Here is a 27,984-nt window from a genome sequence, read left to right as displayed (position 1 = left end):
AGGAATGTGCTATGCTTCTCTGGTAGGATTCCCTATCTCACCTGTCAGATTTGTCTTTCTCTGGGTTTAATGTTTGTATTGTATCTTGAATATTCAAACATTTTCATTGTGTTTTCTTGAAATTGAAAATATTGTTTCACATTTTAACTTACATTTCTATTAATATGCATTCATTTGCTTTCACACTCCTAGTTTATCTGGTTATTAGTTTTTGTTATATTTTCAATTCTCAGTCTTAACTGAGATCATCCTAATATTTCTTAATCTGTGTTTTTCCTCCCTCCCTCCCTCCCTTCCTCCCTCCCTCCCTTCCTTCCCTTGTTCCTTCCTTATTCTCTTATTCTCTCTCTCTCTCTCTCTCTCTCTCTCTCTCTCTCTCTCTCTCTCTCTCTCTCTCTCTTATGCTGGGTATTTTATTCTTAATGTTAGCTCAGTTTGAATGAAAATTCTACTTTGGGGTAAATATATCTTGAGGAGAACCTACTACTGTCATTTTACCTAAACCCATGTAACTTTTAACTGCTAAAAACTTATACTTGTAGCCACAAAATTGCAGCTCTCACCCCTCATCAAAGAAGCTTGTTTTACAGCAGATTGAAATTGATACAGAGATGAACTAAAAACTGATTATGGGTGCCCAACCCAAATTCATACATCTACAATACAATCCCTACCCATAATGCTCAAAGAAGACAGTGGTAGAGGCCCAAAATTGCTCTAAGAGCCCAAGGACCATGATGTCTGATGCTAGATAGTATCCTCTAGATTTAGTAAGGAAACAAAAATGGAATGTCAATGATATGATTGCTTAAACAAGATTTGCATAAAGACAGCACTGGTTGGCATGCCAATGTGGATGGGGCCATTCCCTCTCCTAGAGGAATATACACATAGCTCTCTCTCTCTCTCTCTCTCTCTCTCTCTCTCTCTGTGTGTGTGTGTGTGTGTGTGTGTGTGTGTGTGTGTGTGTGTGTGTACATACCTGAGTGCCTACATGCATGAGTGTGTGCATGAGTGTTTGTGTGTGTGTGTGCTTCGTGTATGTATATAGTGTCTGCTTGCGCAAATGCTTGAGCGCACGCATGCTTGGAAAGATCAGAAGACTGACTATAAGTTTAGAAATAAGAAAAGCTCCCCTAAATTCATATAATTTTGATAGTTCAACTTTCCACCCATATGAGTTCTCAGGAAATTCTGTTGAATAAATTGCCCAGAATAATATCTGATTTTTTTTGTAAGAAAGACACTCTCTGATACAGCTTCAAAGAGGCTAATTTATATATAGCTTTCACGCATTGTGCCTTGGTGCTTCTGCCAAAACAAAGTACACTGTGCTCTTTCATATCCCCAAACTGTATAGGTATACAGCATTTATCATTACAAATATTTTTACTTCAGTTGGTAGTTAAACACATTTAGCCAATAATGACATTTAATTATTATCAGGGGCTTTGGAAAAACTCTGTACCCTTAGAATAAAACCTGATTAAGCTCTAAGGAGAAGCTTAATGCTTTTCAGACTTCAGGCTTCAACTATCCCTGGAGGGTTTTCACATGCTCTACTCTCTAAGAATTAGTTTAGACTCTTCATTAATGAAGATGTGTTATTCCCACAGAGATGTTCATGTTACCATGTAGAAGCTAAAGAATACAAATTGATAGCTTGTTCATACATGAGAATAGCAATGGATCACCTGCCTAAAAAAATAGTGTGGACTGAAAAGCAGATGTCATACAGAAGCATTGATATTTGAATGAAGAGAGATTTGTGAGGACTGGAGAATAGAGACAAATAAAATAAATGAAATACAAACTTGATTTTTGGGAAATAGTATTTCTGATTTTATTCATTCAGGGATTGCACAACATTTAGAAATATAATATCAATGTTCTGAGTATGGGTTCCTGTTTTGTTCAAAACTTAACCATTATTAATTTCTGTATCTTAGTGATTTTACCTTTTTATAAAGATTTATTTGCTTTTATTCTATATGTATGAGTGTTGTGTCTTCAAGTAAGTCTGCCCACCATGTGCATGCCTTGCCCATAGAGGCCAGATGTGGTTGCATAATTTTCTGGAACTACAGTTACAGATGATCCTTAGCCTCTATATGAGTTCTGGAAACTGAACCCATATACTCTGTAGGAGCAACAAGCTCTCTTAACCACTGTACCATCTCTCCAGCCTCTCAGAAATTCTACTTTAAGAAAGTTGCCTTGATAGCTCATTCTCAACAGAAACATTCTCTACTATCCTGACTAAAGTAAATCTCTTCTAACCACAGTGTGACTCTTATTCATACCCACTTGGCGTTTTCTAAGTGGCACTTTTAAATTTTAGTTTCCTTTTTTTACTTACTAATATCTCTTATTCCTTAGTTATGTCACATATTCTGTGAAAATAGATGTGTGTAGACACTGTTATGGCTCTATGTTTTTGATCTGATAACTCTGGCTCTTGGCTAGATTACTAGATATTGCTAAGTTCCAGGACAAAGGAAACTGTATTCCAGGTCAATCAATAATAGTGACTGAAGCACCAGGATAATGAAGAATTTAAAAGATACATTTATTTTATTTGTGCGTGTATTTGTGTGCATGTATGTAGCATGAATCTTAAAAGTTCTTATTAATAAAATCAAACCCGAGGCGAGTTATTGGGGTCCATGCTGGTAGATCAGAGAGACAAAACAAGCCACAGCTATCTCCTCTCACCAGTTCCTCAGCTGGTCTTGTTTCCTCAGACTGGAAGCTTCTGTGTCCTCATCCCAATAGCTCTCAGCTGAACTATGTTGCTCCAAAGCCTGAAAGCTTAACCAGCCAAATGTTTCTAGTTTCTGGTCCTCACGCCTTATATATCTTTTTGCTTTCTATCACCACTCCCTGGGATTAAAGGCTGGTTTTCTGGGATTAAAGGAGTGTGTCACCACCATGCTTGGCTATTTCCAATGTGGCCTTGAACTCACAGAGATCCAGAGGGATTTCTATCTCTGGAATGCTAGGATTAAAGGCGTGTGCCACCACCGCCACACTCTTTCTATGGCTCTAATAGCTCTGACCCCCGGGCAACTTTATTTATTAACATACAATCAAAATCACATTTCAGTATAATTAGATTACCACCACACATGTATATGTAATTATGTGTGCAGTATCTACGAAGGTCAAAAGAGGACAACAAATTTACTATATCTGGAGTTGGAGGAGGTTCTGAGGCACTTTGTGGGTGATGGGAAGTGAACTCTGGCTCTCTGTAAGGGCAGCAAGTGTTCTTAACGACAGAGCCATGTCTCCAGCACCTAATGTTCTTTTTATGATTTATTTTATTATTTTTACTTTACAAAGTATAATTTATCTATTTCCTACTTATGTCATCTTTGGAAATCTAAATATGACTTCTGTCAATCCATCCAGACATTGAAATTATTTTCTAAACTAGGATTGTGAGGGGTTGTTCTAAAAATTTCTAGAGGTGATTAAGCCCTATTTAATTCTGTTGAAAATACAAGTTACCAAGATACTTTGCATTCTAAGACTCCCAAATAACTTTACTTGACTACCTCAGATGATCTAGAAATTAGACTGAAATGAGGAAATCAATTTCACCAACTTTATTAAACCTAATTCGTATCATAGAGGAAATAAGGTGGGTTTCCCTGGATAAATAGTGCTATCTGTAAGGAAATCAAGTTCTAAATATATCTAACATCTCCTCTGTATATAGAAGCAGAAAATATGGACTTCATAGATCTTGATTTCTTATTAAAAGTCTCCATTTAGTTAAATATGTATTGAAACAACTCACCAGTTTTTCATTTGACATATGAACAATAGTTATTAGAAAGCAACATGGTCTCCTCTTATCTTGCTTTGAGTCCTCAGTTCATAAGGAAACCCATCACTGGGATCTCTGTGAACCATACTATTTACCTCTGAAATCGTTGCCTTATCTTTCTGATGTTTTGAACATGGAATGACAACATAGATTTATGTGTTGAATTCTTATATACCAGCTGGTGGCCCTGCATTTGGAGATGCTGAAAAATTAGGATATGGGGCTATGGTATATGAAGTAGTTCCCTGATGAAGAGCCCAGAAGATAGATTTTGGTACCTAGACCTTCTGTCTCTTCTGTTCAGGTGTCCTAATCTAATCAGTGCACTGTTTTTCCCCTCTTCTGTCCTTTGGACATAGTATTCGCAGTCATGGTGGTCCAGTAACCATAGAAAGTATTAATCTGAACTGAACACTCTGAATTTATGAGCCAAAATAAATATTTATTCTTTTTATCCCAGGTATTTGTTGCCGTGATGCCATCCTGATTAGCCTACTTCCAATGAATTGGATTTCACATATTACCCAGCTCCCAAAAATTCTGCTTGCCTTTTCATGTAAAAGCAATATTCATATAAAATGTATAAATATCCATAAGCTACATTTTTAATTTTTATTTTTAAGAAATTTTCTATCATTTTACATACCAACCACAGATAACACTATCCTCCCTCTTCCCTCCCCTGAGCCTCCCCCCACCATCCCACCCCCCATTCCTGCCTCCTCCAAAGCAATGCCTCCCATGGGGAGCCTGGAACATTCAGTTGAGGCAGATCCAAGCCCCTCCCCACTGCGCCAAGGGTGCATAAGGTATCCCACCATAAGCTACATTTAAAAATCTATTATCTTGTCATTAGCTTAACCATGGAAAACCTCATTCATTTAATTCTTTGGTTCTCAAATGAAGATCACACACAGATCTCCATTTAAACATATGTAAGAATTTAAATATCCAGAAGGGATATTTTAAGTGGGATTTAAGCACACAATTTGTGTATGCATATTTTGTTTTCCTTTTTCTCATCTCTTCAGCTTGGAGCATCTACAACCAGAGTTTATTTTTGCATACAAAATTGAATAATTACAGATTGCACATGCTCCCTCAGTGTTAATCTCAGAATTTAAATTGGTTTCATATTAACACATTTAGTAAGAAGTACATATTCATATTGCTCACTATCTGTAAAATAAGAAGAGAACTCTGTAGGAAAGAAGCCTGAAGCCAGAAAATCCCTCAGGCTCTCTGTTGTATTTGAAGAGGTAAGAGTGGCCCTCCAACTACCTCTATTAGAGTTAGCTAACTCTTTTCTATCATGAAGAATCCTTAAAACTCCTTCTAAATATTTATTAAACACTATTTTAGTTATATGGAAGTTCTCATTGGGTTATAGTGTAGAAAAATGGCAGGAACTAATTCAGTAGTGTTCAAACAATTTTCAATGATTCTTCTTGAGTATGGCAAATGAGGAGAGTGGTACAATTGCCACACTGCACTCAAAATTCATTTTCTGGAATGATTCTAAAAAATGATTATTTTCCATGGACATTCAGACACGGATTTGCAAGTAGGACTCACTTGACCTTAGGCATGTTGAGCTAACTAAAGTTCTAAAATAGCACTTACTTTTTGTTTTGCATTGGTTCAATTGGCTTACCTTTTTTGTAAGTTGCCATTTGTGTTCTGAAAGTCTAAATTTTGATTTCGGAAAAAATATTGCTCAGATTCCAGATTTCATAGAGTCATAATTTGGTATCCTAAATTTTACATGCCAAATAGCAGAGGAAGGAACATTTTCAGGCTCCATGCAATTTAAAAAATTTGCTTTAATTATCCCTACTAGCACCTGCCAGGGACTACTGAGAATGCTGGACTGATGGTACGATCATTTCCTCACTCCTGTTTTAGAGTCCTTCATCCTTTGCAAAGGGAGACCTCAGGAAATTTATTTTTGAGACATAATTAATTAATTAACTTTTCAAGCTATGTGGTGGTTCACACCTGTTACTGCAGCACTTGTGAGGCAAAGGCAGGAGGGGGATGACACATTTGAGGACAGCCTGGTATTCAATGCAAAACACTGTCTCCAAACACCAAACCTACATAGACTAAACAAAATAAAACTGATACAGAAGAAATGGATTTTCTTGATGATTCAAGTAGGTAATGGGATCTTTGAAGTGTTTAGTATACTGGTAAATACAATTCTAAGCTTTGTTTTCTTGCATTTTTTTGTTTGTTTTGCACATTTGATTTCAGTATCAGACTAAAATGAACGAGTTCAGGAAATGTATTATGTATGGTCTGTCTTCCTCACCCAACAACAGACATTTTTTAACTGCAAATTATATGGGACAATTTGCATATCTACTAGTCCATGGGTAGAGTCAATAGATTACTAAGATCCCATTGCAATTCCCAATAAGGCAGAAAGATAATACGTATTTACAAATATAATAATCGACAGTTAATGGAAAATAATCAAAACTTTGTTGCTCAAAGATACATAAGGAAAGCTGTAAATTTATAGATGTGCTAAAGAACTCTAACAGACCAATTAAAGAGTCAATGAATCTGACATCCTAGAATGAGAAAAGCACAGTTTATAAAATGACCACATATTGGTTAGTATTGTTTTCTCCCTGCTTTTGACTTTAGGTATGAATGCATCATAAAAATGTAAGAAGAATTTAACTATTCCCTTTAAAAATATTAAGGGAAGTCTGCTGTGGAACACACTTTTTCTATACTATGAATATGTATTACTCTCATTGGCTAATAAAAAGCTGATTGGCTGATAGCTGGGGAGAAAGATTGAACACGAGAATAAGACTAGGAAAACTCTGGGAAGAGGAAGGGTAGACTAAGAGAGTTGCTGGCAAACACAGAGAAGCAAGAGGAAAATGCAATACTAAGAAAAGGTACCAAGCCACATGACTAAACACAGATAAGAATTATGAGTTAATTTAAATGAAAGAGTTAGATAGTAACAAGAGCTATTGGCTGGATATTTAATAAGCAATATTAAGCCTCTGAGTGGTTATTCAGGGAGAGAACCATCCCTTTACAGAAGTCAATAGATATTATGAAATATTCAGGTGTATCAGCTTTAGTGATGATTTATACCCTTTAAACATTGCTGGCAGCATTTTCCTTTCAGTGATATAACTGAATCTTCATGCTCTGAGATCATAAGAGTCCTACATGATTGTAAAGATAAATAAAGCAAGTGAATCCACCAATGCATTGTCTATTTGTTAAAAATATAATAGGGTCCAATGACATGGCTCAGGGGATAGGACATTTGTCTACAATCTGAGCACCTAAATTCAATTCTTGAATAAAAAGAAGATAGAAGAAAATTAAATCCATAGTTTTCCTCTGACCATAACAAGCAAACAATGCTGTACACATATAATAGTAGTAAATAATAAGAAAGAAAAAATATTATTTAAAAAATGAAAAAGCCCAAACTATTAAATCATTAATTTGTTTGTATACTCAAATGAGATCTATATTATACTATTCTTTTTTAAGTGTTGTTTATTGTTTGATCATTTTTATTTTGTTTTAGTCTTTATAAAAATGCAAAATTCATTACAAAATAATTAGAACAACATTAGGCTTCAAATATGGGAAATTCTCTTTAAATTTTTAATAGAATAATATTACAAAAGGAACAGAATTCAACATCACAAATTTATTGCCAAATACAAATAGAACCCTACAAAGTAATTATTTTTCTAGGTGATGATTATTTGATGTTATGATATACTTGCTTTATAAACAACCATAGTCTATGGATCTTGTAATATCTTATTGGTTAAATGGGATTATTATAAAGAATAGTTTAATGTAAGTGAAGAAGAGGGAGAAAATAAAAGAGAGTGTCAGGTATCCTGAAGACTGATTTTTTTTTTGTCCAAGTCTATGAACCCCTGTAAAACTATAAGGAGTTTCCATGAATTTGTAATTAATAAATTGTTGATTAAAAGATATTTGTTCCTTCCTTCCTCAGTGTTTCTCTCTTGAACCCCTCTTATTTTCTATACCTTATATTATGGTGATGGATGGAGTAACAGGTCTTCATTTGCTAACTGCTCAGAGATAATGACTAAAAATGAACAGGTTTTGTTTAATTTACTGAAAATCTGAATGAGATACACATAGGCTATAGCCCTATGAAACAAAAGTGTATTGTCAAGTTGATGAATTTCAATGATGCCTTGGCAAACTCAGAATTAAAGAAAAATTCATGAAGTTTGATTTGATATTCAATGGTAAACTGCCCATAAAGCAAAAATGCTAAGAAACTTTCCAATACAGCTTTGTATTTAAATGTAAACCACATACACTTTCTAGTGAACATGAACATTGTAATTGGCCTCAAGATGAATCTGAAAATAAAAGAACAGAAATTTAGAAGCAAACCTGACACTCCTTTTTGTTATCATCACAGAGAATGGAAATGGTGTGTCAGTTTTTCCTTCCTTTTTTCTACATAAATATTTTAATTGCATTTTGAAAATTACATACAACATATTTTGACCATATTCACCCCAACTCCACCTATTAGCTTTCCCCTTAACTCCTCTTAGATCCACCCTACTTCTGCAACTTCATGTTCATTAAAACAATTATTAGCCCATGAAATCTAATTAGTGATATTCATATATTTCTGGGTGTGTGTCAGACATTGTAGTGTGGTTTACTTGACAGGAGCCACATTTTTAAAGAATAGCAACTCTGCTGGGTGGTGGTGGCACTCGCTTTTAATCCAAGTACTCAGGAGGCAGAAAAAGGAGAATCTCTGTGAGTTCAAGGCCAGCCTGTTCTATAGAGTGAGATTGAGAATAGGCACCAAAACTATACAGAGAAACCCTGTCTTGAAAAAACAAAACAAAACAAAAACAATGAGAAAGAGAGAGAGAGAGAGAGAGAGAGAGAGAGAGAGAGAGAGAGAGAGAGAAAGAAAGAAAGAAAGAAAGAAAGAAAGAAAGAAAGAAAGAAAGAAAGAAAGAAAGAAAGAAAGAAAAGAGAGAAAGAAAGAAAGAAAAGCAAGCAAATGTCCACAGTTGGGGATGGGGGCTCATGAAACCCCTTCCCAATCCACACTAGAATGTTGACTGACTTTTACCTTTTGCTGGTGACTACAGCCTCTGTGAATTCATCAAAGCTTTTGGAATGGGTTTTAGCAACTATAGGTCTGTCTTTAGTGCCCTGGAAGAAAAATATACATGCTTCGGGCACTGTTAGTGGGTGACATTTCAGGTAAAGGGAGATGTGTCATGTTTCCCTGGACCCTGCCTTTTTCCACCTAAGATTCTCTAGGTCTCTTGATAGTTACCTGTCTTCCTTTAAAAAATATCTATTCTCATTTTCAAAATGTTTATATATGTGTGCATTCATTTGTGTGGGGTTTCCTACAGAGGTCAGAAAAGGGTGTCTGATCCTCTGAAGCTGGAATTACATTTGGTTGTGAGCCTCCTAACATGAATGTAGGGAATTGAACTCTGAAGCTCTGCAAGAGCTGTGGGCACTCTTGACCAGTAAGCACTGCTTCAGCCCCAATCCACAATTTTTTGTAGATTAACTCTGCCTGGAAATTAGGATGAAAGTATGGTTTCTCGGTCTGTAATTCTTTCATATCCACATTTCATTGTCAGTGGTGTGTGAGCAGATATGGTTCTGTGGGAAGAAGAGGTCATCCTTTCAGTTTTGCTTAAAGATATCATAGGCAGATTCTAATCTAGGCATTCAAGTTCAGGCTTAATTCTCTCATTGCCACCGCACCATCTTCTTTGTGGTTAACTTCTAGCACCAGCTGCCCAACTCTGTTCCTAGGGACAAAGGATGGTGATTCAGGCATAGGCTCAAACCATATTTTATTCTTCTCCAACATGATATGCAACATGGCAAGGCACACTTATGAGAAATATGTCATTCCCTGAAGGGAATTCTTATAATACTTATATAGGGTTCTGAATCTGCATATATCAATGTCATTGTTTTCAAACTATGTCTTCTACAACGATCAAAATCAAGTAACAACCCACAGTGACATCTCATGTGGAGAGACAGAAAGAGTTAAGTCTGTACAGTCTTACTCAAAAGAATGAAATACAAGAACATTTCATCACAACCAGAATATTATCATATAAATGTGCAGATTACAGCCAAGCTCTATGAAGGATGATGAATCGGGACCTGTTTAATGATCCTATAATCTGACAAAATACCTCCTGCAGACATCCTTCATCTTAAAGCCATGAGGGATTCTTCTTGGAATAATGACTAATAGATGCTAAGTTCTCTGCGTAAGTAAAAAGACATCAGTTATAATTTATCCCCAATTAGCCAAACAGCTTTAAGCCCACAGCTTGGGCAAAATTCAGTCCTACATCTCCACAAACATGCCGGCCTGCAAACTGACTCTGGGAGTAGTACATCTAGTGGGAAAGGGCAAAGAGGGAAGGGTATAGAATTCCTCCAGTTTCTTCTGAACTTCCTTATGCTTTAGACGGTATGCTATTCCAACATTAAAAGAAAATGAAGATAGTAATCATTACTGTATCTGAAATTTTATGGAAAGTCTTGTAGATATTTTAATGAACATTGTAGATCTTATGGTATTCCAGCACTGGTCTCCTAATCTGGAAATGCACTTTGAAGAAGAGGCTACCCTCAGCTTTCGAGAGCCATGAAGCCGTTTGAACATAAATCACACAAAAGCTGTGAAGGTAATATTATTTTAATAGAGCTAAGTATATACCACAGGAATAAAATAGTTCAGGCAAAGAACATCTGTGAAAGGTGGTGCTTAGATTCGCTCATCATTCTGCCTCTTTCATCAGACAGTTTAAACATCAGTTTCTATAGAAAGCTCTAAGCTGCTAACCTCATAGAAGGAGAGTTATTTTGGAAAAAGAGATCCATATAACTCTTAAAGCTGCAATCCAAAATGTCCCTATGGCAATGCATTTTCTCAATAAGTTGAAATATTATTCAAGTTTGTATGTGTGTGTGTGTGTGTGTGTGTGTGTGTGTGTGTGTGTGTGTGTGGTGTTTGCAAAAGGTGGAGAATTTGGTAGGAGTGAAAAAGTAACTTATTGGTCATCTTTTTCTTGATTAGTAGTGGATTTTGGCTATGAAGAAGCAAAGTCTACACACATGCTTATGTTTATGCTTGCAAGTATATAAACCATACCAATATATTACATGTGCACATATAATACCATTATCTATTCCTATACAAATTTGTGTGCATATACATGTATAGGTTGACACAAATGAGGCTCATATTATGTAGAGAAAGTTGTATGCCTATCACAATTATCTATTATTAAGTCTTCATTGTGTTGTATATATTCCTTCTAGATAAGCTAATTTGGGGGTGAGATTGTTTAGTGCTTAACAATACTAGATATTTCTTCAGAGGATCCAGATTCTATTCCCAGCACTCACATGGTGGATAAAAGCTGTCTGTAAGTTTAGTTCCAGGGAATCTACTTCCCTCTCTTAGCCACATTGAGCACAGGCATGCAAGTGGTTCACAGACATGCATGTAGACAAAATACCCTTACAGATAAAAACTTAAATTGTGTCTACATAAGAAGATAAGAATGACATTTTTCTTTTCAGAAAGTGATAATAGGGTCAGAAAGATGAATCCAGCCCAAATATACTGCAGTGAAACGGAAAGATCTAATGAGCTCCAGAGATGTGTGAAGTGAATCCTGGAATTTGTTAAAAATGTATTTATAACACGACTTTTTGAAAATTTCAAACAGTAGAGCAAATTGAATAAAAACAAACTAAAACATCTTCCAGTGAATTTCTGGGGTCTCATTACTGAAGTATGAGAAAAATAATTCTGGACATGCTGTCATTTCGCCTGTAAATTATATATTTGTTCACCTGTTTACTTCTCTATTTATTTATTTATTTATTTATTTATTTATTTATTTATTTATTTATTTATCATTTCTTTTTCTTTTCTTTCTTTCTTTACTTATTTATATGTGTGTAAGCAAATGTGTGGTAAAGAAAAATTTTTGAGAGTTTGTCTCTCATGCTACCTGTGGGTCCTGGGTTTCCACATCAGGCTTGGTTGCAAACACCTTTACCTACCATATTACTGGATCTTTTCATCCTTTTACACAAAATACAGATTTATGTTTCAGCTAAAACAAAGTTGCCAGTGTTTTTGATAACACCTAGCCTCTAGGCTGTGATCAAATTTCCCAGACAACTTGAAAAACAGTTTGGTTTCTGTTTGAACCCAAGTCTTCTCTTTGCACTGTGTGTGGTTCTTGTCCCCTAACTGTTTTCTCAGTGCCACTGACTCCTTAAGAGACCATGTGAATTGTTCTCTAGGAAGTCTCTTCCTCTGAATTTATTTTCTTTTTCCTCCTGCCCTCTAACAATGCTCTTTTGCTTTCTCACATCACTTGAATAGAAATCAAATCTAGCATCTTGCTCAGATTCAACTATTCAGAAAGACAACTTCATAGGTTTCTTGTGCTCTCTGTACACTAAAACTGAATCCGTCATGGAGGCCCAGAATAACGAATAGCTGATCACAAAACACACATTCTTTCCTTTGAGATGCTTTGCCTTTTTAAATTTTAATTATTATTTTAATCATATGAGTGTGTTCCTATGTGAATAGACATGCATGCCTGGTGCCCACTGAAAGGAAAAGGGAGTACTAGTTCTCTGGTAGCTGGAATTACAGTCAGCTGTGAGCTGACAAATGTGATTGCTGGGAACAACACTCTGGTCATCTGCTAGGGCAGCAAGTATTATTATCAGCATCTATTTTTTTTTTCCTAGAGCAAAAGTTGTCTTTATTTAAATTTCTCTTCAAGCTACATTTCTGGAGTAACTTTAAAGACACTAAGGCAACAGAAGTGCAAGACTGACAATGAACACATACTTCATTTCTTAGAGAGAAAATAGTTATGATATTTTTGTAAAAGTTGGTTTGGTGCCCACTAATAAGTTTTATGAATCTGCGCAACAGTACTGTTGAAAGCACTCTGCATGGGGATTGCACATAGCCCTAGAAGATGCATCCACCTGAAGCAGAGTGCCTGAAGTACTTAATGTTCATCTGGTAGACACTAATGTTTAGGCATAGAGTACCCAAAGCATCCCAAGCAAAATGAGCTCTGCTATTCCTAGGAATATGGTGACTCATTCACAAGGGAAAATGGTAGGAGGCATGTGATTCAATATTAAAATTAAATTGCAGTTTAAAAAAGGTCCAGAAGGGAGTTTTTGCCATTTTACACACACACACACACACACACACACACACACACACACACACACACACACATGCACCAAAGAGATTTTTTTGTAATTCAGAAAAGACATGATGACTTTGAAGAATGTGAAGCTTTTCCTCCCTAGTTATAAACAAAACAAATGAGTTTATTTCTTATGCATAAATGAATGAAAGGAAACAGAAAACTAATGCTTAGAAATGAGATTCTTTTGATTGCTAATTTCGTCTAGGGTAGGACATCCGGTCCTTTTCTAGAAGCAAACTTTCAACAATCAAGACACCATTCTGCCACAAGTTTAGTTATGTCTTGGAAATTGGTTCAGAAATGTATTACATCTCAGCTGGGGAGGAAACTCTACAAGAAAAATTCTTTATTTTGATAAGCCAGCCCAATTTGCTTAACCTTTAGCTAAGTATTTGCTAAGTACAGTGCTGTAGGAATAAGCCATCCTTAATCACTTTGGGGTATGAATTCTATTTTTTTATATTAATTCCTGAGCAGAATCCTCAAATAAACTAAGCAGACTAAGCAGTACAAACACAGTGTATTAGTTGACCATAGCTTCTCTAACAAATAGTAGAAAGAGAATGATTGCAATAGCTGAACATGCTGGGGAAATTCCAGAAGCTAGAAGCCAATGTGGAACCTGGGCTTGGCTGGGCTGGTTCCTTCTGAGATCTGAGAGGAAGAACCTTCTCTGCTCCCTACAATTTTCCATCGGGCATAAGTCTTCACTGAACTGTAGAAGAACCGCCAACTCGGCCAGTTCTCTGACATGATCTCCTTGAGTGTGCTGTATCCACATCTTACCTTGATTCCATCACCCACCTAAACAGGTGGCCAACCTTCTCCAATATCACCCAACTACACCTTCAGTTGCATTTGCCATGATCTAATTTCTGAACAAATTTGCAGCTGAGGTGGCAATGATTAGACTTGAATTTATGGAGTCTAGAAGGACACATTTTTAACCCAAACACAGCAGACCAATCCTATTACCATGGTAAGTTATTTGGGCCTATAAATATTGTCGTTATAGGGAAATTAGATATTGTGTATTTTTTACAATTTGGATATAGGGTTGTTCTGTGTATTATGGAAGTTCAATAGATGTTGGTAACATTCCAACCTCCAATCACAACTAAATAACAATGAAGCCAGACTGCTCTAATTCCTAATTCCTCTTTAGGGATAATGTAGAGTAGGATAAAACATCTCCAATGAGACTGGTTATGCAGCTTTCAAGTAACTTCCATGTTCTCATTAGAAGTTGAAAATAAATATATAAAAGCTAACTGATATTACTGCCCTTCTGCAGTAAAAGTGAAATAAGGTATCCTTTTCAAAGCAGGATATTTTTGTTGCTTTGTTTTTAAATAGGACTTTTTAAGATTATAATATAATTATATTATCACTCTCCTTTTCCTCTCTCCAAGATAATTATTTTCACATCCAGATATAGAAATATATTGTCATGAAACCCATCTCTGTAGTCAGAGTTTTCCTATATCCCACCCAGTCCTGCAGCCACTCAGACCCAAATAAACACACAAAGGCTTATATTAATTACAAACTGTATGGCCATGGCCTATGGCTCATGCTTCTTGCTAGTTAGCTCTTACAACTAAACTCAGCCCATTTCTATTAATCTGTATGTTGCCACATGTTCCATGGCTTTACCTGTGTGCCATTACATGCTGCTTCCTGGACAGTGGGATGGTATCTTCCTTGCCTCCCCTTTCTCCTTTCACTATCCCCCTTGGATTTTCCCACCTGGCTCCATCCTGCCCTGCCATAGGCCAATGCAGTTTTATTTATCAACCAATCAGAGCAACACATACATCATACAGAAAGAAATTCCACAGCACATCTCTTAATTTTCTCATATTGTAAATCTCTGGACAATTAATTTTATTTTTCCCAACATAAATATAGGTATTTTATTAGTTATCTTTTCATTGCTGTAACAACATGCCTTACAAAAGAAGCTTGAGAGAGGAGGAGTTGATTCTATCTCACCAATTAAGTAAAGATATAAACCATCATGGAGGGAAAGCCATAATGAAACAGCTGGTTCCATTGAGACCAAATTATGAAGCATAGTTCAGACAGGAAGTGATTTTACACTATAGAGCTTCAGGGGCTGAACCAATTCTAGATATTCTGATTTATCAAAAAAAGCAGTAATATCAAATTCTTATATGCATTATTATGATTTTATTGTTTGTGGTGAATTAAAGTCAAAAGAAGAATGGAAAAATTAGCCACAGTTACACACACACACACACACACACACACACACACACACATACACACACACACACACATATATATATAAACACACACACATATATATATATAATACACGTGTGTGTGTGTGTGTGTGTGTGTGTGTGTGTGTGTGTGTGTGTGTAGCCAAGGATGGTGACTCAGTTTGACTTCAAGCTGGAATCTGTGGAAACTAAGATAGCAGAAACTTGTAGAAAGAATTTGTGCAATAGAATAATTATCAATGTAAACCTGTGTATGTGACAGTCATTGATTTCCCATCATGGGAAAAGTCCCAACTGTCTGCATGGTAGTGACAGCAGCAGACAAGGTCTACAGTCTAAACCATATTTTCTTAAAAAAATTATTTATGTATTTTTTTCTGCAGGAAATTATATGTTATGTCCTTGAAGGAGCCCTTGGAAGCCAGAACAGGGTGTCTGATCTCCTGAAACTGAGGTTAGAGGCAGTTGTAAGCCACGGTGTAGGTATGGAGAGCTGAGCCACTATCATATGAAAGAGCAGCAAGTACTCTTAACCACTGAGCAATTTCTCTAAATGCATCTTGAGTACTGTCAAATACGCTTCTCACCTCATTCTTCAGCTAGCTATATAGCCCTGACAATACCTAATTCTCCTAACTATTCTTGCTAGTCCAGTACGAGGAAAATAAATCATATTTTTGTGGACTTTATAAATAGAGATGTAAACACAAACTAGTTGCTGAGAATTATGTTCACCAGAGTAAACACTCATTAAATATTTACCATCATTGTACCATTGTTTGTATGACAAACATTTTGATAATCCAATCATCCATTCTCTAAATAATCAGCCCAATCAATGGCTTATGTTTCCAAATGACCTAAAAACATTGCTTACCTTTACTCTTCTATATAAACATCAAGAAAACAAACAATAGACAGGACTAAAACTTAGAGTAATGGTTCTTAACCATGGGTGCCTTTTTGCCCCATGGGATACCTGGCCACACCAGCAGACAGTTTAAATTATGAAGAAAAAATAGAGATCCCCCTGTCAGGCAAGAAAAATCCAGGCATCCTGCTAAAATCTACTGTGCATAGAAAATCCCCCTCTTTCCATGAACCATCTGCTACAAATTATTAGCGAAATTCATATTTAAGAATTTATGAATTACACTGTGAGAGTGGTAGAAAATGTAGTCAGAAAAGGATGCCACATCCAATGAATGCTCCAGTGCTCAGCTACCGACTGGACATTCATACTGCTTCCTCTATTGCTTGGTGAATGACACAAAGAGATATTGATGTAACTAACCGTCTTATTAAATAAGAAACACAGAAACAATGTAAAGGAGAAAGCCAAGAGGTCAGAGCTCAGAGCTAAAATCTCACCCTTCCTCCTGCTGTCCCAGCTTCTCGAAAGAGACCTACTTCCTGTCTGTTCGTTTTTTTTATAGTATGTTGTTCTGCCTTCTCATTGGTTGTAAACCAAAACACATGACTGCCTCATCACTGTCTGAATGTACAGCCCCATAGGTCTTAAAGGCATATGTCTCCAATGCTGGCTATATCCCTGAACACACAGATATCTATGGGATTAAAGGTGTGTGCCACCACCGCCACGCTCTTGCTATGGCTCTAATAGCTCTGACCCCCGGACAACTTTATTTATTAACATACAATCAAAATAATATTTCAGTACAATTAGATTACCACCACAAAGAGAAGCTGGGAGGAATCTGAGAGTCAGATGATACAGGGAAGGACTGGTAAAGTCTATCATCTGGGCATGACACAGCCAACCACGATCTCACAGCAGTACAGGTTGTCAACAAAGAGCCTGCACAAGACTGGACCTGCTAAGAGTCAATCATAATTTAAGGAGGGCCTCATGTAGCCCTACTGATCCATGCTGAGCTGTGAGTCATAATGGACTCTGGGAGGGATAGACATCATCTTCAGTAGTGTGTCCATCGATGCAGCCACACATTCTAATTAATAGCAGCAAAATCATGGAAACATAGACAGCCCCGTTAAACTCAGTGTCTTACAAACTGAGGAAAAAGTTGTGTTGGCAAGAGATTTCTGTGGGATGGTAATAGGGATTGAGGGAAATAAGAGGGAATGTCAGTAATCATAATGCACTATATACATATAAAGTTGTCCAGAGAGCAAAGAAAAAGAAATAAAAAGCCCACAAGGGTGAATGAGAGAGAAGGCATGCCTCCCTTGAAGATCAAGTTCTCTATGCTAAATGAATTAAGAACTCTTGTCTGATATCCAGGAGGTTGACTTTAAAAAGAAAGCTTCTAGGATCAGCAAGAATCCATCATCTTTATGCCTACCATGCCACTAAGCAGTGGAAACCAAAATGAATGAAATTCCCCAGTGGATCACTGGCCATGTGTGCAGGTCTACTCATAAAATTAATACACATGACACTGTAGCTAGAGATGACTTCCCAGACTTTTTTCAAGGGACAGATAATATAACACATTTTCAAAGGTCTCTAGGTAGCTCTAAAGGCAGGTTTTATGTAAAGCTGTCATCTGCCTGCATTAACTGTTTACACAAAGACTAAATTGATTAGAAATTTTACAATCTGAGCACCTGGATAAAGTCTTTTTTCTTTTTTTTTTAATGTCTGCTTTTCACTCTATCACCTTGTCAATTAAGAAACTAAGAATAGTGGGTGGTTTCCAAGGCAGTAATGGAATCAGTTCACACCCACCCAGGTCCTTCCGGCCTGCTACTGGATTAAAATAGGCATTTGTTTCTAATAGCTTAAGTATTTTCATTTCCCTGTTTCCTTAGAAGCTATCAATATGTGTAGCTTTTAAGAAATGAATTTTATGTTATCTATTTTAGAGATATGGTAAATAATCTTTGATCATAAGAGACTTAGTGACCAATTCAAAGCAAAAACAAAGCAAAGCAAAACAAAAAACTGTAAAGCAATAATATTAACAAGCACTCATAACCTCAAAAAAGGAGTGTTAAAAGTAATCAAGGGTCAGAGTATATAGCTCGGTTGGTAGATTGCTTGTCTAGCACTCATAAAGCCCTGGGTTCCACTCCCAGCAGTGCATAAACTGGACATGGTGACACATGTATGAAGAAGGATGGCAAGATGTTCAAGATGACCTTGGGCTATGTAGTGATTTTGAAGCTAGCCTGAGCTCTATGTGATCCTGAATCTAATACCCTCCCTCAGCACTCAGCTAAAATGTTAGACACAGAGACAATTGTTTATAATTCCAGAGCTATGGAGACAGAGATAAGTGGATCCCTGAGGCTAACTGGCCAGTCAGACAAGACTCCAGCAAGTTCCAAGTCACACACCCTGTATCAAAAATCAAGGGAGTTTGGCCTCTAAAGAAATGCTACCCTTAGTCTGGTGGAGGTGATGCCTGCCTTTAATCCTAGCACCTGGGAGGCAGATTCAGGCAGATCACTGTGTTGGAGTCCAGCCTGGTCTACAGAGTTAGTCCCCTGACAGCCAGTGAGTTCCAGGTTTACACCTTGAGTTCCAGAGATATGCAGAGAAACCCTGTCTCACAAAACCAAAGAAATAAAAATTCTGCCATAGATTGACATACGGCTTTCACATTTGTGTTCTATGTACACACACACACACACACACACACACACACACACACACATTAAAACTGATCATGACAGCCATGATTCTCAAAAAGTATTCTCAGATCCCTGCTGTCTTTTACTTGGTTATGAGGAGGATGCAGTACCATTCCATGTTTGGAAGTACTGCTCTGTCACGATCTACATAACAGAGTTTGATTCTCGGGATTTTATAAGCCCCACTTCCACTGCTGTAGGCTAGGCAAGTGCATGTATTTAAATATCCTTATGAAAGGTTCTATTAATTTTCCATTTAGTCATTTTTCTTACAATGCCATAGATGCTGACATAGAGATTCAGAACAAATGCGATTAATATCTTTGGTGTAAAGTTTAGCTTCATTGATTACTTTCAGGCACATACAATAGAATAGCTTTCCATTTGACTTCATGGATGCAATAGGCTGTAGTTCCCATCAATAATTTTGGAAAAGTAGCAAATGATTCTAGGATAGAATTTTCAAATGAAGAGAAATGGTACTTTTATCTGCACAGACCAAAGGAAGGCAGAGAGATGCTGAAAATCAGTCATAGTGACTAGAACCTCACTGCATAAATAAACAAAAAACAAAAACAATAACAAATCAGCAGAAAAATGTAAATGTTTTACTAAAGTAAAATGTAGACATAGCAGAAAATCTGTGCAAGAGGAAATGGTAAACATTTTTATAGGTGTATGAAAACCCTACTTCTGACATCTTTGTTGTTAATTGCTATTAATGTTTAAGTGTGAGTGAGATACACATATTTTAAAGTGTAAAATTATAAGCAAATCTTTTAATTTAGTGGGATCACCCAATGGTAATGGTAAGAGAAAGTCAATAGAGGAATGAACGTGCAGGATGAAACTTAGTATTCACCAGTATTTAAAAATCAATACATAGTATCAAGAGCTAATGATAACAAACTTGTGCAAATAAATAACAGAAGGACATTTGTCGGTATAAGACTCTCTACTTCAGAATAATGCCCTTAAAATTTGCTTTGTTTTTCTGCAGATTTATTTGAGGTCCAGAATGATTGCTTACAGCTGGCAGCTTGCTAGTCTCCTAGTGATTTGTATAATTATCTCTATTGAGTTAGTGTATTGATCTGTAGCTGCTAGCCATTTCAAAATTCCCCCTTTATCCTGAAAGAGGTAATGGAATTAATGAGTATCTTTGCCAAACATCACAAGAACATTAAGCACACAATTAGGTCAGAATATGAAACTGGTGGAGGGGGTATAGGAACCAACTAAATTTAAATTTTAGTTAAAATAGATTGAAACAAGATGTTCCCACTTAATTTGTTTGTTAAATAAATGCACGATATGAAAACAATTCCCAAGAAGCCCAGATAAATTGACTAGAGAATCTTCAAACCACCTGACTTGGTATAAGTGGTAGATATTCAAACCCAAAGGACTATGAATTAGGAATGTATTGTATGAGTTAAAAAATAGTTTGTGACAGATACTGTAAAGAAAGGTTCAGAATTCGTCTGCCTGTGAGTTGGTGTGCCTGCAGTGGAGTCTGGTTTTAGCTGGTTTCTTTTTCTGAAACATGAGGGGAAGACAGGACTCAGCACAGGAAGTCATTTAGAGGCAGTCATTCTGAGCTTGTGGGAATGAACTTTGGTAGGAATGGCCAGTACTTACTGTGTAAGCTCCTAGAATGGCTAGGGGAAATGTACATTATTTTAAAGAACGAGTGGATAAATTGGGACTATGTTTAGCTACTGATGCTAGAATACTTTTACACAGCTCTCCACTCTTGCTTTTTTAGATGGCCAAACCTGGAGAAAAAAATCTATATCACAATCATATTGAAGAAGAGGGTGACAAACATTTCTCACCAAACTCATGAAGCAACCCCAATTAAACTCAGTGGCAAAAACAAACAACAACACACAAACAAACAAAGAAGAAAGAAAAGTAGACAGAGTCCTTTGTAGGAAGAATAATTTCAGTGATTGATGGAAAGGAATGAAAAAAATAAAATTAAATATGTTCCAGTGGATGGCTAGACACCCTTGGAAATGGTGGTAGCAGAATGGAATCGCCCACTGCCTTTAAAAAATGCCATTGCTCTTAGTTACCTTCCAGAACTTGATGGGGAAAAATATTGCTGAAGACAGCATACATGCTTGAGTCATCAGACATGGAAAAATCAAACCAGTACTGGAAGTTATACAGCTACTGGATAGATTTCATAGTGCTCGGAGGTTCTGTGAACTCTATTTAGAGAAATGTCCTCAAAAGTGTTACCTCCTGTGAACCCTTTTGAGGTAGTATAATGACTGGACTGGCAGGATACACGCACCAGTGCAGCCATGACACAGAGACTATGAGAGTAACCAACCATTTAATTGATTGGATTTAAATCTTACTCCACAAGGTAAAACCCAGGCCTATTATTGTCAACTGGATCCGCAAACCTGTGCTATCTAGATCATAGGCCACATGGGAGAACCCAATAACAATAGTCTGTTAAATGGACATGACATTAAATTGCATCCTCACCTCTAATCTTCACACTCATAGATTAGTGCATCTCACAACACTCATCAAATAAGCTCTTTTTAAATGGTAAAGATGATTAATACTAAGACCCACAGTTGATCAATGTACAGAGAATATGTGAGCATGAAGATTCTTAGCTCTAAAAGGTGCATCTATATGAAAAGTTTTCTCCCCTCAACACTCAGTGGTCAATTCAGAAGAGATGGTGGACAGATCATACAAGAAAAAGAAAGTTGATGTCTGCATCAAAACAGTGCTTCCTGGACAGAATAGCACAGTCTCCCGTGAGCGCACAGAGGCTTGGACTGTATGCAAAAGACTTCAACTAGATTAAGCCATTTAAAACCTGAGCAATGATGGAGGAGAAAATCATGAAGTCACACCACTATTGGAAGATTTATTGGTAATTGATGGGTGCAGGGGGAAGGACAGTCGGTTTTCTTCAGGAGTGAAGCCCCTAAAAGTCTACCCGCGTTTCCATAAATGGTTCTACACCCTTTTACTTATAGGCAGTACTGAATTGACCAGTAGGGTGGGGGAGAGAGAGAGAGAGAGAGAGAGAGAGAGAGAGAGAGAGAGAGAGAGAGAGAGAGGACATATGAAGCTGCAAGGGAAAACAGGAGAGGGTAAGTGGTAAGAAAGGAATTGGAGAGTTGGAGGCAAGGGAGTGGGGGTGGATGTGATCAAAATACATATGCATATATTAATATTAAATAAACATTTAAAATTTAAAACGTACAAAATTTTGAGGGAAAAGTGGTGGTAGACTATGTCAGAAGTTGGAGTGGGAGGGACTAGAGGATGTTTTTCATCAAAACATATATGCATGCACAGAAAAGTAATAAGTATTATTGTGTTTTATTTTGCATTTAATGGCAATGGCTATATTATAGCCATTTAGTTAATAACAGAAAGGAAAAATTGTGTAGGGCAAATGGAACAAGTATATTTAAATAGCTAAATTAGCTGCTTTGAGGGAAAAAAAAGAAAACCAGTCACTTATTTTTCAGTTGTTTGGCAGCTCACCCCCAAAAATACAGACATTACTAAAACTCCTGACTTACCTAGACTCATTTATAACTACAGGAATCATCTGTGTATTTAAGGGAATCGTGAGTTGTAGACAGAGAAAGGTTACTGCTGGCTTAATACTGTTTTTAAAAGCAGAAATCATCAGAATACAATTTCTTTACTTTGAGTAATTGCTGTTTTTAAAAGTGAAAGAGGCATTCAGTGAGCGGAAAAATTGTAAAATCAGTGACTGGAAAAAAATTCGGTTTTGTCCAATTTATCATCTCAACAAATTTGTTTTTGACTTACTCATTTGCAACAGTGGTTGGCAAAAAAAAATTCCATTCATAATCAGATTTCCTGATTCTCACAGTGCTGGGATTCAGCAGCTGCACTGTGCTCACTTCAGTGGCAAGGCTAGGGAAGGGACAGGTACTGGGACAGTTGCCTCCAGCTCTCCCTAAGCAAAACAAGCAGATGAGATGCTGGCTCAGCCACCCCAGTGTTTCCACATTGAACAGGTGCTGTCCATCACATGGTTAGCCCCACCTCCTGCACTGTCTGCTTCATCTCCTTTATTCTGTCGAACTCTTGAAGAAGCAAATTCAAAGGACCCAGCATCTAAACTACTGCTCTTACTTGCAACCAATTCTGTGGCACCTGCGAAACACATAAAAGAACTCTTCAAATTAGACTTTTCCTTTCTTCCAGGCATGCATCTATATTTTCTATATGAAAACATCTGAAGACCAACCAGTGGTCTAGGAAAAGATAATACCATTTAAAGACAAGCACACCAGCTGAAGGATTTGAGGACATGCAGTTGTGTGAACTAAACTAGCTTCAGAAAATTAAAAGGCAGGAGATATAGCTCACTGGTACACTACTGGTTTAGCAAGAGCTAAAGGAAGCAAGAGACAGAGACAAAGATAAAGTGCGACAGAGGGAAGTAAGAGATAATGATGAGGGAAGAAAATTAAAATTAGTTGCCACAACTTAAATTTACATTTTCTTTGAGACTTTACACACACTATTAAGCTTCTATGTATTGAAAAGAAACTTTATGGCGATGACATCGTTATCTGAGTTCAAGGACAATAGCAAGAATAAGACTGACCGCAATCCAAAAGCAAACTGGGCAAGAGGGACCAGTCTAGAGCAGAGAGCTGAATAAATGACAACTCAAGCCTCAAGATCAGTGGGAAAGAATGAAATGAAAGTGATTGGAAAATAAGATTAAAAACAAGGAAAGACTAAGGAAAATTGCTCATGAAAAGACATTCACACAAGTAGTATTTAAGATATGTGATTACCATACCACAAGCCAATTGTTGTATAATTATTCAATGTTTCTGGTTTTCAGGATAGCAGGGACTATTCACAGATTCAAATCTCTCTTCCTAAAAGGATTGATTACACAGTCTATCTAATTTTATTTGTCATTTCTCAGTTACATAAAGTCAAGCCTCTGCACAGTTTTGAAAGACTGTGATTATTTCCACAGACATCTCAGGCATGCCCAGAGTGTAGTTCATAGGACATAGGGAAAGCTAAATTATGGTGCTATTGTGGTGGTAATCTAATTGTACTGAAATGTGATTTTGATTGTATGTTAATAAATAAAGTTGCCCGGGGGTCAGAGCTATTAGAGCCATAGCAAGAGTGTGGCGGTGGTGGTACACGCCTTTAATCCCATAGATATCTGTGTGTTCAGGGATATAGCCAGCATTGGAGACATATGCCTTTAAGACCTAGGGGGCTGTACATTCAGACAGTGACGAGGCAGTCACGTGTTTGGGTTTGCAACCAATGAGAATGCAGAACAAAATACTTTAAATAGACGAACCGACAGGAAATAGACTCTCCTTTGGGAAGCTGGGACACCGCAGGCGGAAGGGTGAGATTTTAGCTCTGAGCTCTGACCTCTCGGCTTTCTCTTTTGCATTATTTCTGTGTTTCTTATTTAATAAGACGGTTGGTTACATCTATATGCTATTGCCAAATTAATGTCCACACCTGTAGCCTTACATGAAGTTCCATTTATGCAGAAATATACATATGCCTGCCATAAGCTTCAATAATAAAGTGACTGTCCCAGAAATGCTACACAAAAAAATTCATAAAAGTACCCATGCTCTTTTGCATCCTGTAAACAATCAAAATTACTTTGTGGAACATATCCTATAAATATTAATAATTTATAAATAATTGTGATACTATGATTAAGCATAATTGGGGGATTGCTCAGTGAGAAACATAATTGTTGGATGATCACAAAGTCTAGAGTTCAAAGCCTTAGAGCGCAGATAAATTCTGACATGGCAGTATGCACCTGTAATCATATATGTCTAGGGGACAATGGGGGACAGAGTCAGGAGTATTCCTGAAGTTGAGAAACTAGCTAGCCTGGTGAACACAGGGGCAGAACACAAAAGACCCTATCTTAAAAACAATCGAAGGCAAGGACCAACACCCAGTGTTGTCACACACACACACACACACACACACACACACACACACACAAACACACACATACACACACACAAATACATGCACACAATCCATCACACACACACATATATACAAAAAGTGGACATAAAAATTTAATTAACAGTCTATCACTATATGTACCTACCATTAAAAACGATCGTGAAGATGTATGTGAAAATGTTTCGAAACTTGGAGCTAGCTAAACAATTTAATTGGATTATCTTAGCCATGAAGAGACCATTCATTAATGGCATGACTACTCAAAGTCAGATAACACACAATTTCGTTGTTAAACGCTAGTACAGACGTGGTTAGTTTTACTTTTTCTTACTGTTAGTGAGGTGCATTTTAGGACTTGAGAACAAGTGGAGTTAGCTGGTGCTTCTAAATCCTTCTCTGTACATTACAATCACCAAGGGGGAACTTTTAGAGGGAATGTCCTTGCTGCATCCCAGCCCTAGGAAATGGCAAGCCTTTTGAACTTAACTCTCATATGCTTTCAATGGAGGGTCAAGGTCAAGAGAGACCAAGCTACCAGAAGAACCGACTATGCCAATTTCCTAAACCCACATTATTTCTAACAAAATTGTGCATATTTGTCCCTATTCCCACAAGTAAATCAAATTTCACCCCCTCTACAAAGAAGCTCCTTTTTGCAGTGAATGGAGACAATTACAGAAAGTCACAGCTGGTTAAAATGAAGTGCATAGACAAGTGACAGCAGGATGACAAAACGGAATCAGTACATCTCCAACACAACCTTTACGCTAAAGCTCAAGGAATATTGAGGGAGAGTGGACAGACAGATTATCAGAACCAGGAGGCCACCCCTACACTGTGAGGCAATGTCTTCTGTATATGACAAGAATGCTGACCGCAGGAAAGCACAGTAGGGTCACCTGAACAAGACCTGCACAAAGACAGCAGCAGTTGACATGGATGAGAGAAATCTCACAAGGCCCATCCCTAGAAGAAAAGCTACAAGTAATCAATGCTGCTGAGAGAGGGAAATCAGCTTAATCCATGGACACGGACCCTGAGCAATCAGGAAATATCTCAGTTAACTTTTGGCTCTGGCCTTTATATGCATGGGCACTCTCATACCTACACATATTTGTATATTCATGGGAACAAAGGCGCATGTATGCATGTACAAAAGACACATAACAATAAAAACTCACATGCTCTCTTTTTAATTAGTGAAAATTTGGGTGCTAAAGTGAAGATTTTTGATGCCAGTAATGAATTTTGGCCATGTAGGCAAAGCATGAGAGATACTCAGTTCTCTTCAGGAGATGAAGAGGTGGGGCAGACTCAGGAGTTCTCAGTTATCACTGAAACCTAAAATGTGTCTGTGCTTTCTCTGTCATTTATTTCTGTTTTTTTCCTCTTCTGCATCTTTCTTTTCACATAGCAATTCTTTTGACTTGTTGACATGTTTGATTTGTTCTTTAGATCTTTTGGAGAAAAAATTCACCTTTTTATTTTTTGATTACAATCAGAACAGATATTATTATAACTATAACATAAGATTTTTACACACTTAAAATGCAAGATACGCTTTTGTAATTTTGTTTTCTATATTAGTAGTGTGACCCAAACCATATTTATTTGGAGAACTACTTTAAGCAGATACCTTATGTCAATTCAATATATTTAACACTGAATCAATGACATTGAATATTAAATCAGTAACTCCCAGTATTTGCAACTTGAATTTATTGTTGAATACCTATAAACGCATTTATTGATAAAATATCCTGATCCACCGAGGACTGGAGATGTATTTTATCTAAGCAGCTTTTGTAAATCTCTTTATTACTTAAGCCAGTTGTCATTTTAAAAATACATTTGATTCTTCTCGCACTAATTTTTGTCAGTATCCTGTATTAATCTGCTGAACTTGGCAATGGTTTTCAGTATCTGAAACTGAATTTAATCATTTTTCTTGTGGTTATTTAGCATATTTGAAGCAAAGGAAGCAGGCTGTCATCCTTAAAGAATGTACTGCAAAATAAATAGATTATGTTTGCCTCAACTTAAAAAAAAATAATCCTGACAAATGTCTTTGAATTTGGAAGGCCATGATCCTTTTCAGCAGTAACCTATTATCTTGTCACAGTGGATGCTTCTTTAGTAGAGTTGTCTAAATATTCCAAAGATGTTTTTCTCTTCTTGCCTCTCCCTTTAGTTTTCCTCTTCCTTCCAATCCTCCTCTTCCATGTACTTAACAACCCCCTTCTTTTCCTCCCCCTTTCCTCCTCCCCTCTGGTTTCCTCCTCTTTGTGGTCTATTATATAGCATTAGCATTTGCATATTGAAATGAAACAAGAAGAACTAAGCAAAATGGCTTATGTTTGGCACAGAATCAACACAAGCTCTGCCTGTGAGATGACTCACTCCCTGATCACCAGTTGACCAGCATAACTTATTTTTAGTTGAATCACTGCTAAGAGACTTAACCATTTTTTTCTCCTTTGCAAGCAGTTTGCATGGGATTTCTAAAACTGAGCAAGCTCTTCTTTGATGGGTATTTGCTGTAGCAGATAATTGATCCACATACAGAAGTTAGTGTGATGGCAATGGTAGACCAGTGTCTACTCCATGGTCTTTTCAACTGATTATGTATGTTCCTTGACAATTTCATATATGTATGTAGTATACTCTGTTTATTTGTGTCCCCCACTTCCTCTATATCCTTCATACTCTTGCCATACACCTTCTTACTCATAAATCCCTTTCCCACATTCATAACTTTTTTGTCCTGTGACCAACTGATTATATCCAGGGCAGTCTGTGTGACCATAAGTTTAGAACTGTCCTTTTTGAGCCTGGTAGGCTCACCCTTGAGTACATAGCTCAAAACAATGACTGTCCCTTTCCCAGAGTCTATCAGTAGTCAATATTTCCCTAGAGCAGGGTAGATAGAGTTCTATGAGCTACACCCTCCCCTCAAGATCTA

The 27,984-nt window shown here is 37.0% G+C and overlaps 1 protein-coding gene and 1 long non-coding RNA gene across 4 annotated transcripts in view; both read right to left on the bottom strand.

Annotated features, from left to right (window-relative positions):
* The window catches only part of Lrrtm4 (leucine rich repeat transmembrane neuronal 4), a 788,581-nt gene that overhangs the window by 276,804 nt on the left and 483,793 nt on the right, over positions 1-27,984 (bottom strand). The gene's annotated exons all lie outside the window — the stretch shown is intronic.
* On the bottom strand, positions 352-16,748 carry LOC119087740. The gene is made up of 2 exons (XR_005091218.1): positions 15,493-16,748; positions 352-898 (listed from the first exon to the last, which is right to left on the bottom strand). It is a non-coding gene; the product is annotated as an uncharacterized LOC119087740 (long non-coding RNA).

The sequence above is a fragment of the Peromyscus leucopus genome, chromosome 3, assembly GCF_004664715.2.
Source record: "Peromyscus leucopus breed LL Stock chromosome 3, UCI_PerLeu_2.1, whole genome shotgun sequence".
In the NCBI taxonomy this organism is placed as follows: domain Eukaryota; kingdom Metazoa; phylum Chordata; class Mammalia; order Rodentia; family Cricetidae; genus Peromyscus; species Peromyscus leucopus.
This window is presented reverse-complemented; position numbering and strand designations above follow the sequence as displayed.